Raw genomic sequence first — 19,559 nt, forward strand, 5'->3', positions numbered from 1 at the left:
AAAAAACGATGCATTTTATTCTTAAAAAAATGTAACCTCTATAAATTTAGTCGGTTGTTAAAAATAAATCATCTCTTATTTCGAACATAACACACATTGAAGACCACTAAAAATAATTGAGAATGGAACGAGATCTACATAGAAAATTAAAAAAATATTGTAATACTACTTTTAATGTTTATATTTATGTGTACTACAAAGATTATATGAATTCATATGATTTCTAAATTTGCGGTGGAACGTTTTGCTGATTGGTATTACTAACCTTGCGAAATCCTGTTAGTACCATCTAAAACGATTTAAATAGAAGTAACTACACAAATAGTAATAGTATTTTGGACACAGTATATAGTTTTGGAATGATTGTAAATAATGCCTTTTACAGTAAATCATTAATGACGGAAAAATAATGTTTCGGAGATTGGGTAAATAGCCATTTTTAAAAATTCATGTTATTCATAAAAACATCAAACATGTTTTTTTATACGCTTATACGTAGATAATATATTACCCATGCATAACTCAATTTAACTGAAAATGAGATATCACGTGAGCGAAGCTATAATAGAGAGCTTTGGAAAAAGATAACGCAATCGAAGTACTATATTTATGTATTATTACCTGAGATGAAAATGTATTGAACCTACTATAAAGCTTAATGTGAGAGTGGTGGGCGATCATAAGAAGACTCAGTCCTTTTACATCTCATATCATTTAAAAAAGGTTCCTTTAACATTTCTCTGGAAAGTTCACTGGAATATTTAACTCTTTAGTCAAAATAATCACCCAAATTATGAAATAGTAACATAGTTAAAAATAAAAAAATATTTTGTGATTAACAATTATTATTACATCTCGTTATCGATCGACTAAAATTGAAGAACAGAAAAAAATAACTAACTCATATTAAATAATTATTACATAGACGATATTGGGACAGACTAGGTTTTTTAACTGGCTTAGAAAAACAGTGGCCTAGAGGAACGTTACACTTATTTGAGAATAAATAGTTTATAGGTATTAAACTAATATTATAGATTTTTAAAGGAATTTAATTCCGCAAATTTGTCTACTATGGCCGTGGTAACACGTCTAATACTTCAACTTTTGTATATAATAGATGATGCGTTTAATCGGGAACTGTTAAAACGTATTATGTGATCCAGTTAAATATGTTAATGATATGAAATATAATATTACGTATAAGAGTTTGTCCGACAGGTTTCTTTATGCTGGCTATCAATTATTATTTTGTACTTGCCGTAGTACTATGAAGTTTTCGCCATTCACGCGTGGTGATTCGGTAGGCGTAGGCCCAGCAAATCGTTCATCACCGTAATCCATAACATGTCAATGTTACCATACCTGAAACTGAAAAAAAAAATTAATGTTATGCGTTATATATATGCTGTGTTTAAAATGCGTTCATGGCCTAATACTATAAGTTTTGATGAACACGATGGAGTATCAGTTTTTTATCGGATCAGTTGAGATGTGCGCGAGTACATACTATACATTATATATTTAATAATATCACTATGAAGGTTAGAATGGATTCAATTTATTGTTTATTGATTGTCTAAAGAACAATAGACGATAACGACGACGTCTCATATGCATTATATTTACAGGTTATGAATCATAACTGCACACAATAGGTATTTAAAATACATTTAATTGGCAAGGTGTCCTGTAAATGCTACTCGTGTGTAAATTATTCAAGTGTAGTTGAAAATTGAAAGTTATTTTGAAAGCGGATTTTTTTTATCGGTATACCATAAATATAGTAGTTGCGTATTTATAACGGGCAACGGGCTTCCTTTATGGTGGTTAAAATAACTTGAATGCTTATGACAAATTACCAATCAATTACTTATTATTGTATGTAACTATGATGTACTCAGACGATTGGAAATAAATTGACGATGACGATTGTTGATTATATATGTATTATAACCGAAAAGAAGAACCAAATAATCTCCGAGGCATTTTTTTCTAGATCACGGAGGCCAACTTCTATACGTTCGTACTTGCATCAACAAGTAAAACGTTCGGACGTATAGGAAGATAAAAGATAAGAATTTACAATTTTGGATTTGGACAAACTCCTCGATTACCTGGTGCCATAGTAGATTTTTTACTTTTTCTAGTGGAGATATTAGAAGAATAAAGTTAAACCACATAAGCTGCGTAATTTCGAAGACTTAAAGACGGCCACTTGTAGAGAGGTGTGTTAACGAAGAACACACTAAAATCAGTAAAATCAGTACAACGAAGAAACATCAAGGCTATAATTGAAATCATATCAAGGAAGACGGATATGACATTACGTAGAGTAAATTGTATGTTTCCAGGAAAATGTTAGACGAGATGAAAAGATTTTTCAAAATATTGTTTTCATATTAAAAAAAAAAAAAAAAAAACTTAAACACTCATCGAAGCGACTCTATATAATAATAATGTACGTATTAACTGGACTACAAAAAACTCATAAATCGTAATAAATCAGTCATTATAAATGCATACATGTTCAAAGATAAGGGTCATTTAATAATGTTTATACCAAGTGTTCGTTTTAGCAATGTTTTTTCATTATAATTTTATCATGCGCACACGAGTGTACATATAGACCATTTATTAATGAATTTTATCATACGTGCTTGTGAGTATGTGTACACGGTCGCTAAATAGCCTTGAAGTGCTTTTACCTATATGTTTTAAATAATATTGGTCTTGCCAGTTCCATTAAACCACCGACGACAGAAAGTTTACCGAATTATAAACTTTTGTTCAAAGGATTTCTCGGTTACCTATATACTTATAAATGCACATGCATGGTTCACCGTGAACTAATTTCCAATAAAATACACTCGCGCGCACACACGCTTCCCGTTAATATAATTACACTATTGGAACGCCGCCGTCGTGTACTCGAAACGCGCACACTGTATATCCATATACGCCGCCGATGAGACGTGTAACTAAATCGAACGATACGTACTACTGGCGAATGTTCAAAACACCCCTTGAGTTATGCGGCAAGTGGTTTACATCCGAGAGCGCGTATCGATTGTCGTAGTACAGTACTCATAGATTTTATAATATCTACGTTTACGTTATCGTCGTTTCGCTATTGATATTTCTTGTGTTATCCGCTTTTTTCATTCATTCATCCGTATGGTATTGTCCAAATAGTAACACAACATTCGAAAAATACCAACGGTATATAAACTAAAGGTTTAGGTGACAATGATTGTGAAACATGACCGTTATAGCTATCAATAACTATAACAGTGCTCTGTGTAGGGTCTTCATGTTTAATTAAATAACCTTTACTCGGGTGCCTAAAGTGAATTTTTTTTTATTGAAAGTTATCAAAACTCTCATTTTCGTCATGCAGTTGGCTGCTGACATCGTCGGAGACACTGTGCTGTGCATCTGTGAACCAAAATCTGTTGTAACGTTGGTTCCTCGTTTCTGTCTACCGATTATTCCGAAATAATAACACTTTATGGCTGAAATATTGAAAATTATTATTTACGTTTTGTGGAGTAAAGTTTAAAAGAATCTCGTACATTTTAATCGTTTTTCATAAATATCACTGTCACATGGTCGATTTGATGCACGCATTTGGAAATTCGTGTATAGGGTGTTTTTGTTCCAATCGATTCATGTATAATCGCGTTGACAGCAATTACAGGTTTAGTATAAATATTATTTTGATAAAATTAATATATAAATTATACAAATGTGGGTATCAAATTGACAATCAGGGCTACTTTTCCGTTTGATTTATGGTTTTTTCGTGCATAAATATTAATTATAATAACTTATAATTCATAAAGTATAAAATAGTATGATGTGAACATGAAATAGAAATGCAAAATTGTCGTAAATTTTGAACAAACTTTCATCATAAGTCGATAAGATATTATAATAGATTATTTAGGTGGAAAACTATATAACGAGATGAACATTTGATTTATTTAACTAAAAGCATTGCAAGTCTTATTTTGTTTTTACGTTTCCGTGAATTTATAATATTCTTAAATATATAATTAATGTATATATAACAAATAAATTATGGTTTCATACATTAAGAAATCTTAAATGTAGTTTACAAAAAAAAGTAAGAGCCCAACGCAAATAATATTCATGTGCTGAATATTCCGAGGTTAATTGTGTAACAAAGAATATTGTTCAAAAATAAACTTTATTGTTTATGTAATAAAATAACCATAGTTTTGGGTAAAAAAAAAAAAAAAAAAACAGTGGAAATTATTACGATTTATTGCTTGCTTAACATTTAGGTATGTTTAACAATGTGAATTGTTTGCACTTTATGAGTGGGTGCTTTGATTAGGATTTACAAACGTCTGTAACAAATTATTACCACATGAACGTATATTTATAGCAAAACGGCAATTCGCTTCCGAACTGTTGCGGACGACTAACGTTTCAAAGATTGTAGTAAAAATATACAGGTATTAAAATATGGTATTTAATTTATTTTTTATTTAATACCATATTATACGTTGTACAAGAATTATACCGTATTGAACCTTGAAGTACCTTAAATATCGGAAATTTATCACAGATTATAAAACCATTGTTAATTATGAAATATAAATTATTTTAAAATGGGTTGGTAGAAAAAACAGATAAAAGGTCAGAAAACATTTAAAAAACACATAATACAATAATTATTTTAGACCTATTTCGTCAAACTAATATTTAGTAATGCTACCCATTTATGATGTACCATATGTATTGTATGTACGTAAAGACTAGCAATGATTTAAATTTAAATTATTTTAATAATAATTCATAATTAATTCATAAATTCATAATAATTTATAAGTCATTAGTAAATTATATTCTTAAAATATTAAATAAGTTTGGTTAGTAAATTTTGAGATAAATTATGATTTGAGTAACGTATCCACCAACTAGCATATAAAAATATCTATTAACATTTTATTTCCTTATTTTTTTACTTTTCGTAAGCACTAATTATTTAAATTTAGTATCAGAAATGTAGTAAAAAAAAAAAAAATGTATATAAACTATTTTATATTTAAAGTAGTTTATATACATTTTTTTTACATAAATAATTTTTTACATAGATACATATGGTTTGGTATATAGTAAACTTGTGGAACCGCTGGTTACCTCTGACCGACTGTTAAGGTTACGTTTCCATAGTATATAAGTATTAAGTAGAGTTTTCTATTTATTTCTATTTAAAAATTAAATAAATAAAAAACTCTACTTTAAATATAAAATATCTTTTTTTGAAATTTAATTTTTAAATAGAAATAAATAGAAAACTCTACTTAATATTCATATACTATGTAAACGTAACCTTAACAGTCAGTCAGAGGTAACCAGCGGCTCCACAAGTTTACTATATACCAAACCTTATGTATTTACCCTGATTTGAATATCGCAGTCAAAAGAGAGTGAGGTCGGCGGTAACCTTAAAATTGAATACTCCTGTTCTGTATTAATAATGATAATTTTCATTTACATACACTTGGTGGGCACTCGGATTTTAATACAATAACTAAGACGTATAATAAGGGCAAACACAACTAACCGAATTATAAATAACATCGATACACAATTCAAACGATTCGAGGAGTATTTGTAATAGTAATTACATAGACGATACCAAAACCGCGTTCAATGATACAAATATACAACTAATGAATTAAATCAAATGACACTGGATGAGGAGCGTGCAAATGCCTGTACTTTTGACGGTTTAGGGCCGTTTGGTTGCGCCTACGCGATAATGATGGCACGCGCGACAACCGCTAATACCGTTTGATGTTCCCGTGGACAGTTGCGTGTAAGCTGCTTGCCTTAAATATGACCGGCTTGTAACGTGTATTAGTATACAGTAACTGAACGTCGTTGGTGACAATTGGACGAACCAAGACTGAAACAAACACTTCAAAGGCTAGTACGCATGGAAAAAAACGTGCCCGGACGATTCGCAGGTCCGTACAGCACATGTTGGCGACGCACGGATTGAGGTCACCCAGGGCACCGATAGCAGGCCGGTCGGCATTTGAATTTCTATCGGACCGGTTTGATACAAATAAGTGCCTATAAACATGTTGAAAAAACAACAGTTTTCAATATTTTTACTACCACGAATTTCAGTTGGATTTATTTCACAAAATGGTAGTTTTTCATTCATTTTATAGTGATGGGTAGATCGACAATCGACTGTAATAAATAACACTGGCAAATGTTCGTGATATTAAACTTTAATTTTATGAAAATATTAAGCTATACAAACTAAATTTGTTAAAATTTCGAAGGAAGAAATAAACCACCTATGTACATATCTGTGTGCGGCACACCCAGCCCAATTGCCGTCGTCAAGTGAGCGTTTATCGCGCGAGTCTCCGTTCTCGGATGACTCTTTACTACGAATAGATCATCCGAATCGAAAAGACACGACTATTTGGACCAGCTCTCCACATCAAGATGATTAAAAAGTCGACATTTCCATTCCGGAGTACTGGGCTGACGAAATTCGACCCACTCCATTCTTTCCATTGCCGCTCGTTCGAAATGAACAGAAAATACCTTAATATTAACGTACGACCGGATTTCTAGTGGTTTTGAGATCGTTATCATGTTATTGGAGAAACCTTTAGAGCCACGTAATTTACTGATTCGATTTTTATCTATCCGGTAAACACGAGTTTGAAAATGTTATGTCGAATATTTTACTGGATTTCATTAATGTTCTGGATGTAATTCAAAAATATTCCAGATTATTCTGTACGCAGCATATATGATAATATGCATTTACTTTTTATTTTATTTTCTTTAAGAAATTATAGAATTTATTTGTTTGTATTTGTACATATATACATTTTAATTTTTCGCATTCATAGTTCAATATGTTTTAGATTTCAGTTGATATCCTACAGGGACACAGTTATTTTAAATTCTTGTTTCATTTTTTTAGTTCAATGATCTTAAATAGCAACTTTAGAATCGATTCGGTTTAGTTTAAGCGTATAATAAGATAAATTTCAAGATAAGTTATCTACGTTTTCAAAAATGTTTATTATAAATAAATTGTACATAAATGGTATTATTTTTTTAAACCGTTTGATCAATTCACCTTATTCTCATGACATGTTTGTTTTTTTGAAGGATTATTTCACTATAATGTATATTTGAAAGCTACAATATTTAAACCTTGATTATCACATACGATTGTCATTATAGTCTCTTTCGAATGACCATAGTGCAAAAGGAATAGTGTTTTGGTTACTATCGTTGCTATGGTGACTAATTGTAAATACAACGACCGGACCCAGTCGGCAGGTTTCCCTCACGAAAATAGATCCATGATAAAAATCCTATCCTTCTCACTCCCTTGCTCAGCGATATTAGCATGACCTTTGTAAGAGGCCAATTTCGACTGCGTTTGTTGTAAACATATATTTATATTGTTTTTAACTTTAATCATGATATCGTCAAATTATTATTAACTATTAACAAGTTAAACGTATGCGTTCTTTGGTTATAAAATTTCGGTAAAATATGTTCACGTAGGAGTATATTATCTTTGAAATATGTGTAGTACACTAGTATAACCTTGGCTAATTGGACAGTAATTAAAACAATACCCGGGTAACGATTTAATTTATATTTAAATTCTATTGTCACTTTCGGATGATATTCGATATCATCACTGTTCGATGCACACGTATCATTACGCTCTGCATAATTGTTGTAATAATAATTTCTTTGAATCTTTATCTAAATATATTAAACTTAATACATAAAAAAAGAAAAAAGAAACAATTCCAATGCTGCATATTAATTATTAAAACTTTAAATTTAAATACGCCTAAAAGTGTCTCAACATTTAAATAAATTCAGTGCGGGAAACTAGCAGTGCCGTTACACAATACACATCGCGTTATCGCTGTCTCGAATTTGCTGTGGCGAAACACAACCTCTGCCCAAGATAAGTATATCGCAATCTACAAAGAAAAATAATAATAAAAACAAAAATATGAATATACAGGAAGATCGCTTAAACAAGCAACAACATAAATAATATTACGCACAATGTCTTCAACCCGAGTTTACATCGTGACGATAACATAAGCGATTCTTAAAATTGTGAACGGAAAAATATACCTAACATCACCGATCTGGATAAATTCCGACACAGTTAAATATTTAGACAAAAGGTTTATCTTAGCAAAAGATTAAAATGGAAGAAACACCTTCAAACCAAATGACTAATCTTAAACAATCGCATGCGTATGCTCAGACCTCTACTAACTAGCAATAAGTGCTCCACTCTAAATACCAAACTAACAATCTACAAAACGCTATTCAAACTAATCTGGACGTATGAACTCCAACTATGGGGTGCAGCAAACAAATTAACACTAACAGTTTTCAAATGTTCCAAAATATATCACTCCGAGGATTATCCAATGCTCCATTTTATATTTCTAACCATTCTCTTTATAACGATATCCATATTAGAACAATAGATGAGGAAGCACATTTTTTTCTACTTTCGTTTTCATACGACTTCAAACCCATTCTAACTTTCTAAGATCTTTCCATCCTTACTCTTTCAGGAAATCCTAACTGTTGACTAAAAAGGAAATGGTGCCATGACCTATTACAAAACTTCAATGTCTATCGTTCCATAGTGGGAAAAGTTAAATAAAAAAAAAAAAAAAACTAACAAATATATAATATATATATATATATAGAGCTAAGAGTCACTAATGGGTGGCTACTTAATTCAAATCTTTCATATAATTTTTTTTTTTGTTTTCATTACTCTCGTCATATAAATTGAATGTGTTATATTGTATAGATTGTTTATGTCAAATAAAAAAATATATATATATAAAAAAAAAAAAAACTTTTGAATGACAAAAGTTGTGGGCTATTTGATAGTGTATAACAAAATATAAAGACTGAATGTTGATTAATTTGGCTATATGTAAAATTTAAAAATAAATTGATAACTTGTATAATATTTTTATGTGAAGACCTAACTAAATTAATTATCTAAATTTGTAAATAAAATATTTATATTTTAGCTATCCACTTTAATAATAGCTAGTTAGATTATAGATATAGGAACTAATTGTAGTTAGAATAGTTTTAAATATAGATATTAGTAATTATGATTATGTATTCTCGTAATAAATGTACGAACGGATATAATGAGGATATAAGGTCATAAAACATACCTTCAGATACCTTAAAACTATTGTTTAAGCCTGATGAAGCATCAGTACGATTATTCAAAATGAGTTTGTAGTAAAATCGAATCCACAAGTTATATTGTTGATTTTTTTATTTAGATATAGATTCATTAAGTGAATTGAATTTAACTGAAAAGGTATAATGATATTGAAATACTACTTATTAAAATACTCCAATAACTTCAATAAAAATATTTATAGGTTTACGACAGTTTGATGAAAATCTGTACTCGTAAGTGCCTCATCACTTCTTTTATTATTATATTACGATAGTATTACACATTTGTTGGACGGTTTGAGGTTTTGTCAGAGTTCTTTGACATTATTATTTGAATATGCAAATATTAATTACGCGCAGTTATAGCTAATTACTTTATATCGTACATCATGAAATTTGGAAACCCCTATAAATTCAAATAGTTTTTGTTATATTGTTTATTTAGGGCTATTATATTATCATATTCCGGGGTGAGATGAAATAATTTGTTTATTATAATAAATCGAGTTTCAATAAAAATATTTCTTGAATAGATGTATAATGTGATACATGTTAATGTAAGAGCATACAATGTACGCACGACACTTTTGTAATTATAAATGAAAATAATAAATATTGTTGATGAAATAAAATATATTATTAGTAAGTATTAATGTTTGTTTCTATTAATACCAATTTATTGCTATACAATAAATTAATATACATAAATTACAATAAAATTGAACTATAACAATAACAAGTATCAGTTATTCACATATTTTATTTAGATAAATCTGATAAAATTATTTAGCATGCTATATTTTCAATTTAAAAAAAACTCTACAAAATGTATTATTCAGTCTATATTAACTACCAATATAATCAAAAACCATGTGTCTTGTCTTTTTATCTTTCTCAAATTTCAACCGAACTATTAAGGAGTTTGAGAAAACCCGAGAACAAAGTCTTGAAAGACTTTGTTCTATGTTTCATAAGGAGTCTAACTTCAAACTCAAATCAATTTCCAATCAATCAAGATTTTTCATTATACACACAAAGAGTTCAAAAATACACTTAAATATTTTCTTTTTTTTACTGAAAAAGTGATTATTTTAATTTTTTATTTTAAATGTATAACGTTAAATACACGTATATGTAGAAATATGTACCTATATTTCACATTACGTAAAAATAGTATAATAGCACTCACTAAACGTATACTATATGTACGTTTTCTATTGGTCCATTAGCTACTGCAGCTGTAGTCGTTTTCTTATTCTCTTGCATCTTAATTTTTATGTACTTTGACAACTTTCTTTTTGATGGCATCCAGATTTTCTTTTGTTTTCGGGTGGTACTACGAAACGGCCGTACTAGATTTTTCTATTATTATTATTATTATTATTCACCCGTTACAATGAGAACAGAGTAATTAAAAAACCTTACCATTGTTTCAGTTACACCACACCACCTTCGGAATATGAAGAATATAGTTATTACGTATAGTAGTACTATACGCGACGAGTTGTTTTTCCTCGGCAACGGTGGTGATGAGCAGAAAGCTGCGCAAACAAAGAAGCGGAAGGAAGAAACACGTGTATACAGTCTTATAGCGGATAATGAAACATGCAACCGACATTTGCACCCTTTTAACCGTGGGCGACCGATTTAATAAACTCTACTAAACCAATCGAATACGGTAAAATAACAAAAACACACATACAGCTGTGAATATTCACAAAGCTGCTGCTTTATCGGGAGTTTAATTCTTGACTATTAAGACTAATACATTTTGGATAATAATATTTACCCGATGTGTATTTTTGTTACCTTTCAATAAACGATGAACGATAAGTTTGGTGAAAAATCCTGTTCAATATTATATAATTCATATTGTCTTGTTTGATTAACTATAGCATATATTTTGAGTTAACTGCATGTTACATAACGGATGAATTTAATTTACAAACGTACAGTTTGCTCTATTTGTTGTAATCTACAGAGATAAAACGTTTTTTATAGTTATGCAGAATGCATACGGTTCGGCCGCATTAGCCAATTAACGTTTTATTTCTCATAAAGTTAAATTAAATTTTATTATTTAATAGTAGCCGAAAAAATTTCTAATTTTTAAACAACATGGTGTTTCTCGTACATTTTTTATGATGAATATACTGTCAAGTTAAACGAAAATACCTCGTCACAGGAAATTAATGAAAAAAAACAACGTATGTTTTTATATACTCGTAATTAGTGCGCTGGATTCGCACTAATAAATTATAAATTTGCATGAGATCAGTTCTATCACTAAATCACACGTTTAAAAGGCAGGGTTAATGCTATGTGCCCCAGAAAGGTTCAGTCTAAATAATTAAATAAACTATTATTCTACCATGCCAATATTCAGTAAGTCATTAGCATGAATTAGCACGGTAAAAACAGAAAAATCTGGTTTCTATGGTAAATAATTACCTGTATGTAAATATAATGCATATTTTTATGTCATAAATGTTCTGTTTTGACCGTAAAATAGCAAATTCATAGATTGTATAATTCAAATTATCATTAAGTTTCACTAAAATATTCACGTGCAGGATAGTGTGGTTAAAATGTTATGAACTTTAATTTTTATTCGAGTTATTAAAGTTCTAGATAGTTCGACATTACCACCACCGCGTCGCGATGTTCTTATATTTAACAACTTTTAACTAACTAATTATACTTTTATTATATAATAATTTACACGAAACGTATGGTCATTTATTTTTTCCATAGAATCCCCTTAACGATTTTAATGTCAAGGATACTATACAGGGTAATGAGGAATTAACGTGACAGTAGTTTTGTCATATAATATGTAAATTTCAGAAGCTTATATTGTAGAAAATGATTTAAATTATTATTATTATTTTTATTCAAATTTTTTTTTTTTAAATCCAACAACATAAATTAATACAATGAGCAAATTAGATATATATATATAGTAGGATTAAAATAATATAAGTAACGTATTAAGCAAGAAACCCATTGGAGACACCTCTTTTACTAATTCAATAGATCACTATACTTATATGTGTACATACATACACTCTTATGTAATATTATATTATTCAGTATTGTTACGTATGGTATGTTGCTATATTGTTATTGTATAATTTAATTTTTTTTATTTTTTCGTATTTTCTAGGAGGTTTGAGAAAACAGCTGTTATATGCGATTCTGATGACTCTGTATATAAGGTTAGAACTACTAACCTTAGTAGTAGTACTAACCTAGAGGCTAACCGTCTCTTTTTCTTTCATTTTATTTTAAATGCTAACGTAACTTTTGGTCACATGCTCTGAGGAGTATTAGTATAGGTAAAGGTACCTGCGGTAATGTGTGGCTTGCCCGGATAAGATTGGATTTTCTTAGATCGGTTGCCGCCGCCAATAAAAATCCTTTATCACACGAACAATAATTGGGGAGCTAACGAAGTAGGTTTACATGATAAAACAGTAAGGGTATGAACTTGCGTGATTTCGTTACCGGATGAAAGAGATGTAATAAGTTGAACACTTTGTTTATGACAGACGGTAATATATTAATTATTACATATTATGTTACGTTGAATGAATAAATACTATCATTTTTATGCTTTAAGGATACGCTGGTGGGTATATTGGACCGTCATAGTTGCACTGTTATGGGAGGGTACAGGGCGTGTACATGTGAGGATTTATCGAACTACAATAAGCTACTAAAAAATGTGCACTATATATACTGTTTCATATACATATATATAAATGTGTGTGTGTGTGTGTGTATTTTTGTGTATTATGTATATATTAACCGTTCCTGTTGAAAAATATGACTATTGTATTGATATTATACTAACGAAAAGCTCCCGTCATCAATTACGTAAATGATTCTAATTATAGGCTTGTTTACGAAAGTTGAGAGATGGGGTAGGATAGGCATCAAAAAAATTTTAATATTATCATCAGAAGGAAAAATATGGGTCTTGATTTTTCGTTTTATAATATTATTTCAAAACGCTTATAAAACTAGTACATCGCAATTATTTTCTTATCGAATACGTTAATACGTATCCTTTTCTATCCTTCTGTCTTCGCTAAACTATTTCTATTATTAGCTGCCCTTCCAACCATGTATGCCTAAATACGTTTTTAATTATAATTCTAATTGTTAACCCATTCCGCACAGATTATTTATAGGGCCACTTCTACTCATTTCCGTGGGCAAAAAAAATCATCGAACAGAACAAACGGGTCTTTCACGCTTATTAATGATTCCATTTCACCACGTATAGTTGCACCGTACAATCATGTACCCCCTTGGAAAAGTAATATATATTTGTAGCTTAATAAAAATTATCATTATTGTATTTATTGCATTTTTTAATTCTTATAAGGATATGACTGTACTAAATAATGTTAAAAATACATTAAATATATTTCCGATTAGATACCCATGAAAATTTCTTATGAGTCACCGATAAATTTTGATAACGTTTTGAGATTTAATTTACTTCTTTTCGCCTTATCTCTAAAACTTACCATTGGGTGTCTATGTGTACAATGTTATTATGCGTATCATATAACAAGTATACCATGTTATTTTTTTTTTGTTAGCACGTGTAGTTTTATGATAATAATATTATGGTAGCGTGACGAACCTAGATAAAATTTTAAAAAAAATATTAAATTGAGGTAAATGATACATGTGTATAATATCAGCATATACACACACTATGGGCTATATGTGCGTTGGCTACAATTATGCAACCAATGCCGGTATCGCAAAAACATTCGTGTTGACATATCTAGGATATAATTATAAAAACATTAAAAATTCCGTGGAACACAAGGCCAGATGCCAAGAATATTATTTAGAACATGTGGTCTAAGGTCACATGACAGGGTTAGGACCAAGGTTAATATCTTTATTTATATTTTTATAATATTCAAGCATTTTTCTTCATTCTTGAATTAATTTTCCTTAGTCGTTAGAATTGTACATAGCTTTTGTATATGATTACAGACACAGTAGGTACACTAAGACACGAATTACCATAGTTGTACAAGATCTCGCATGGTTTTAAATCTCCGTATTATAAATATCGAGGAATAAGTTTTGACATTTGTTAATGATTAATTCAGTTCTGATGTGATATAAATATATTATGGTATGCATACATTAATTATGTTTTACAGTAGGTACTAAAATAAATAAACAACTTTTTACAATGCTTTGTTTATTTTACTAGACGTAGCTACAGAAACTCATAAATTGCCAATGTGAAATGATAATCAATGAAACGCATTCGTGTAAGTTTTTAAACGGAGCTATTGCTATTGTAACATTTTTATTTTTTTTTAAAAAATGTGGAAATCTGGGATTAAAACAGCAGGACAACTACTGAAAAACGGGATGACATGATGCGCGTTTAGTTTTATTCGATAAAACAGGACATATAGTCGAAAAACAAAATATTTATTTACCCTATTCTATCCTATTTAAACCTGATTGAAGAGCCAAAAAAAGAAAAAAAGAAAAAAAAGAAGGCCATTAAAATCCTGAAGTTTTCGCCAAGTACTTCAGACGGATTAACCTCTCTCAAAACCTCGACATGTAAACACACTTTTAATTCCACGCCACGTGATAAAAACAACAACAATATATATGAGACTTAATGTGCGTCGTCACGTCACCGGTCACACCAGTTGTCATGCCACATGTCCGTATTTCGCGGCTCACAGAATATATATATATATATATATATGTATTAGTGATGGGTCGAACCCAGATTTTTTAAATTGAACTGAACTTGAACCGAACTTTAAATTATTTTTTCGAACTCAAACTCAATACTTTTTATCATGTACATTGTACCTACCTAAAAATTAAATAAACTATAATTATTAATTACTATTGTATTTTAAGTTTTCGTATTACCTATTCTACATTTTAACTTTTAAGTCTAAGTAATAATATTATTTACAATACATTTAAATTTTAGATAATTTCTTATTATTATTATTATTATTTTTCAAAACCAGTATTGTTTTCTCTCATGTTGTCTTGTAACTTATAAAATATTCATTGAGTATTGAGTATTGAGTGTAATATGACAATACAATCAGTGTATTTTATTAATATATATATATATATAAAATAGTAATAATAACTATAATTCACAAATATAGAATGATTAGTAGAATTTGTAATGTAAGAAGTAAGTTGTAAACATGTGTTTATTAACAGCACAGTTGCGGTATCGGAATATTACCATAGATTTACTCAAAATAGATTTTAACTTCTACAATAAATATGATAAAAACAAAAATAGTTAATTTATGGATGTAGATACACTGCCTCTATTGGCGATAAACAACTTATTAATGTTTTGGTCGGCGGAGGATGGATGTATATCATATGACTGAAAAAATAACATTATTATTATAATAATAGCATAATTATTATAAATAATGAATTATGTAGGGTGACCATATTTATGAAAAAATAAACGGAACGAATATGTTTTTTAAAAAAAAGACCACATTTTTTTTAACTTCTATTTTATACGCAATAAAAATAATTTTTAATTAGTTTAATATTTTAATAAAACATTGATTTGCATTCTTTTTTTGCTGTTAGATTGAAAAAAATACTTAAAATATTCTTTATTTTTATTGAGTTGATGTCGATTGTTCATAATTTTCTTCATTACATTCTTTGACATTATATTTTTTCGATGAACTGATCGCAATTAATAGTTTTGGTTGTGTTAAAAAAAAAATCATAAAAATCATTACAGGAATATTTTCTAAAATTATTTTTAAGAATTATTATTGCTTTAATAGTTGGTACACATAGATACAACTAAAGCTCAAATATTGGGGGTACTGAAATTACGTAGCTCACACTAACTCTCACATACACCCCCCAAGTACCATATCTTAATTTAATCACTATATGTACTATAACAACATACATACACTAATATTTTAATTTATAAATATTAATAAGCCTAATCTATATTATTTTATTTAGGTCATACAGTACTAAAAAATACACAAATGAAAAAAAATATTACACAATATATATCATATAATATTCACACTAGTATCATCTTGCGATGACTAGTGGAATATTTTTCAAGTATTTTTAACGATCTAATTAACTAATAGTCATAAACAATTAATATTTTTGATAAAAGCATCAAATAAAAATAACTAAATAAAATAAGAAAAAATTTTTTTTATATAATTTTTCAATGATTAATTTTCTAACTGGGAGGTGCTAAATTAGAATCTAGGGGTGCTGTAGCACCCCTAAGCACCCCCTAGTTGCGTCTATGTTGGTACGAGAAAATGATTTTTTTCGTCCGTCAATAAAATATTTGTGATTGAAAATATTCTTTCAATTACTACATTAATTAATCTGCAAAGGTACAGTGAACGTATATTTCCTTTTAGGCATTTAAAAAAAAAACAATAAAAGTGATAATACTAACGACTCATGACAATTTAAATAAAAATAACTGATACATAGTGGCTACAACATTAATAAAACAAGATCATTGTAATGTAAACACGTTACTGCACGACTAAGTTCAATTTTTTAATTAATATACCTAATACACCAATTATACGGAGTATCGTTGATTATAAATAGTACTGTATATTGGTAAACTATTTGTATTTAATATCGATTTCATTAGAAGTCTCGCTTTTTTTTTACTCTCGGTTTACCATTTTTATAGAAGTAACGGGATTAAAGCGTCCCATTCAAAGTTTGTCGGGACAGCGGGACATAATGATAAAAAGAGGGACAATCCCGTTTTTAACAGGATTATTGGTTACCCTAGCATAACGTGCCTTTACAAATTATCACTTTCTATTGCCAATAGTCTAATTATTTCTAAATAATCATTATCAATTTTTATTTTTCAAAAATAACTTTTGAAGAATTGTACAAATATTTGATTTTCGAACTATAGTGACCAGTAAGTTTGGTTCGAAAAATATTTTCAAGTTTGATTTTCGAACAGTAAAAGATGCTTAATAGTTCAGTTCGATTTTTTTTTCGTGCAGAGTTCGAATTTCGATCCATCACTAATATATATTTATATAGATATCTGCATTTTCGCAATGTGTGTTTTTTCAACTGTGGTGAGACCACCTGGTGTTTTACCGTATCATTCGCAGATCGTTAGATCTGTTTACATGAATTCGACTGTTGCTATATTCCATCGTGTGACTAAAATCGCAGTGTATATCGGGTATTGTGAATTCGCATAGTCTCAGCCAGAGCTCAAACGACCGCAAAACGGTTTCCAACATGAAAATTCTTGTCGACTTCACCCCAATACTCGTGGTATTCGATATTTTGTGGCCATGCTGGTCAAGAAAAATATAGGAGCAGACACAAACCAAAGCCATTCAAATTCAAGGCTTTTTAGTTGTACTAAACATAGGTTAAATTATATTTTAAGCTTATAAAATAATCGTATTATTAATATAAATTAATAGCATAAATATTTTTAAGTTTTGAATAGAATTTCTAAAGAGAAACTTTCGTAAATATATATGATTACGTCTTTGCAATATATTGAGTTGTGTTTGGATTGCAGAAAACGTTAAATATATATACTTTGTATTTTTCTACCATGTAGCTTATTCGAATCGCATTATTGTTCCTTATTAGCAAAATTAAAAATTCAACAATGTTCAAAATGCAAATACTATAATAAATATGAAAAGGTTAAGAAATTGAAATAGCTAATGAATACTAATGAACATGTGCACTTAAATGGCTTCCCAATTTAAATTTTAATATTTGATCCAATTGTCTTTGATTTAAGATCAGATTGATCGACATGAATTGTGTTCTCTAATTTCATCAATTTAATTAATTATTAAGGATGCCATATGGCTTTACTAAAATATAAGTAAATCTTATCTTCATTAGAAACTGGTTTTTTTTAAACATTTTATATAAGCGAATTACCTAACAGATAAAAAAAAAAAAAAATGAGCATAATTTACAGTATCTATCAATTCTGTAAATTATGGATATTCTTTGTGAATATTTAAATGAAAAAAACTATCCATTATGTAAATTTGATAGACACATAATGTACTTCGTTACATGGTTGAATGACGTAAGGGCATATTCTAACAATCATTGTAATAATTTTGTTTATCAATTAGTTGGTTATAATTAGTTCAAACATAATTTGAAAAAGGTTGTTCTAAATATAAATATTTTTAACTCTGATCAAGTCGTCCAAGAGTTTTTTACAATGTTATTAGTGTTTTTATTTAATGGATATAACACTGCTGTACGATACAAATATTTGTGCACATTTTTTATTTCATATTATTATTTGGGAATCGTGTGTTTATATGCGTCCATATTTAAGACATGTGAGTATACTCTTTTACATTTTTTCTTTTTTAAATAATGATAAATATAAAAATTAATTATTGATCTCGTGCTCTACAAAAGTATATTACAGAGAACTAAGTTAAATGAGTAAAGTAAGTTTATTCGAAAGAAGAAGTTTTTTACTTAAAATAGAAATAATTATAACTAAAGATTATGTTCAAAAATAATAATTTATAACTTATTATTTAATATAAACATAAATTATAAAAATGAACTCCTTATATCCATTGGAAATATTTGTAAGAACAATTTTGAGAAGGTAGGTTTTAACATTTAATGTGTCAGAATTGAAACTAATTCAAATAGGTTGAAATAAAATTGAAAAAAGTCATTATTAAAGCTATTTATTTTGATTGCGGATTAAAAAGTTTACTAGGTAATGTTTATATTTTTTTAGAGAATTTTAATATATTTATTAATTTTATATATTTAATGAGTATTCTTTTATTTTACTATAAAGATTGTTTACCGATAGAAAATGTTATCTGCTTGGTACTTCATGTAGAACATATTATTTTACTTAAAAATTAAATTTTGATTTTTTTTGAATTGTTCAATTGTAATTAGTTGGCTATTTAATAAATATTATTCTAACTTATTTTGGTGGATACCTTATATTGGAATCATATTCGTGAAAAAAGTCGAGGGTTGAGACTAGATTTCTATGGAATAGAAAAATTATTAGTTTGTTTTAGGGATAATTTGTAGTAAGGTGAATTATCTTACAAGATACCATAGCAAAAATTATACTAGGGATTTAAGTTATTAAAGTTTAGGAAAAACATAACTGTATCGCCATCGTAATATTAATTTGGTATCGAATAAATTTTAGTTTTCAATGCTTTTCA

At 28.7% G+C, this 19,559-nt stretch overlaps 1 protein-coding gene across 4 annotated transcripts in view; it reads right to left on the reverse strand.

The window, feature by feature from the left end:
- The window catches only part of LOC112691991 (probable muscarinic acetylcholine receptor gar-1), a 128,633-nt gene that overhangs the window by 38,795 nt on the left and 70,279 nt on the right, over window positions 1-19,559 (reverse strand). For 3 of the 4 annotated variants that reach the window (XM_025566491.1, XM_025566488.1, XM_025566489.1), the window contains exon 3: window positions 1,366-1,371. The gene's annotated coding sequence lies outside the window, so the exon portion shown is untranslated. Of the gene's footprint in view, window positions 1-1,200; window positions 1,223-1,365; window positions 1,372-19,559 lie in introns of those variants that run through there. The other variant, XM_025566490.1, reaches the window with a different exon arrangement.

Source organism: Sipha flava, unplaced genomic scaffold (genome assembly GCF_003268045.1).
Source record: "Sipha flava isolate LNK unplaced genomic scaffold, YSA_version1 69_pilon_pilon, whole genome shotgun sequence".
NCBI lineage: Eukaryota > Metazoa > Arthropoda > Insecta > Hemiptera > Aphididae > Sipha > Sipha flava.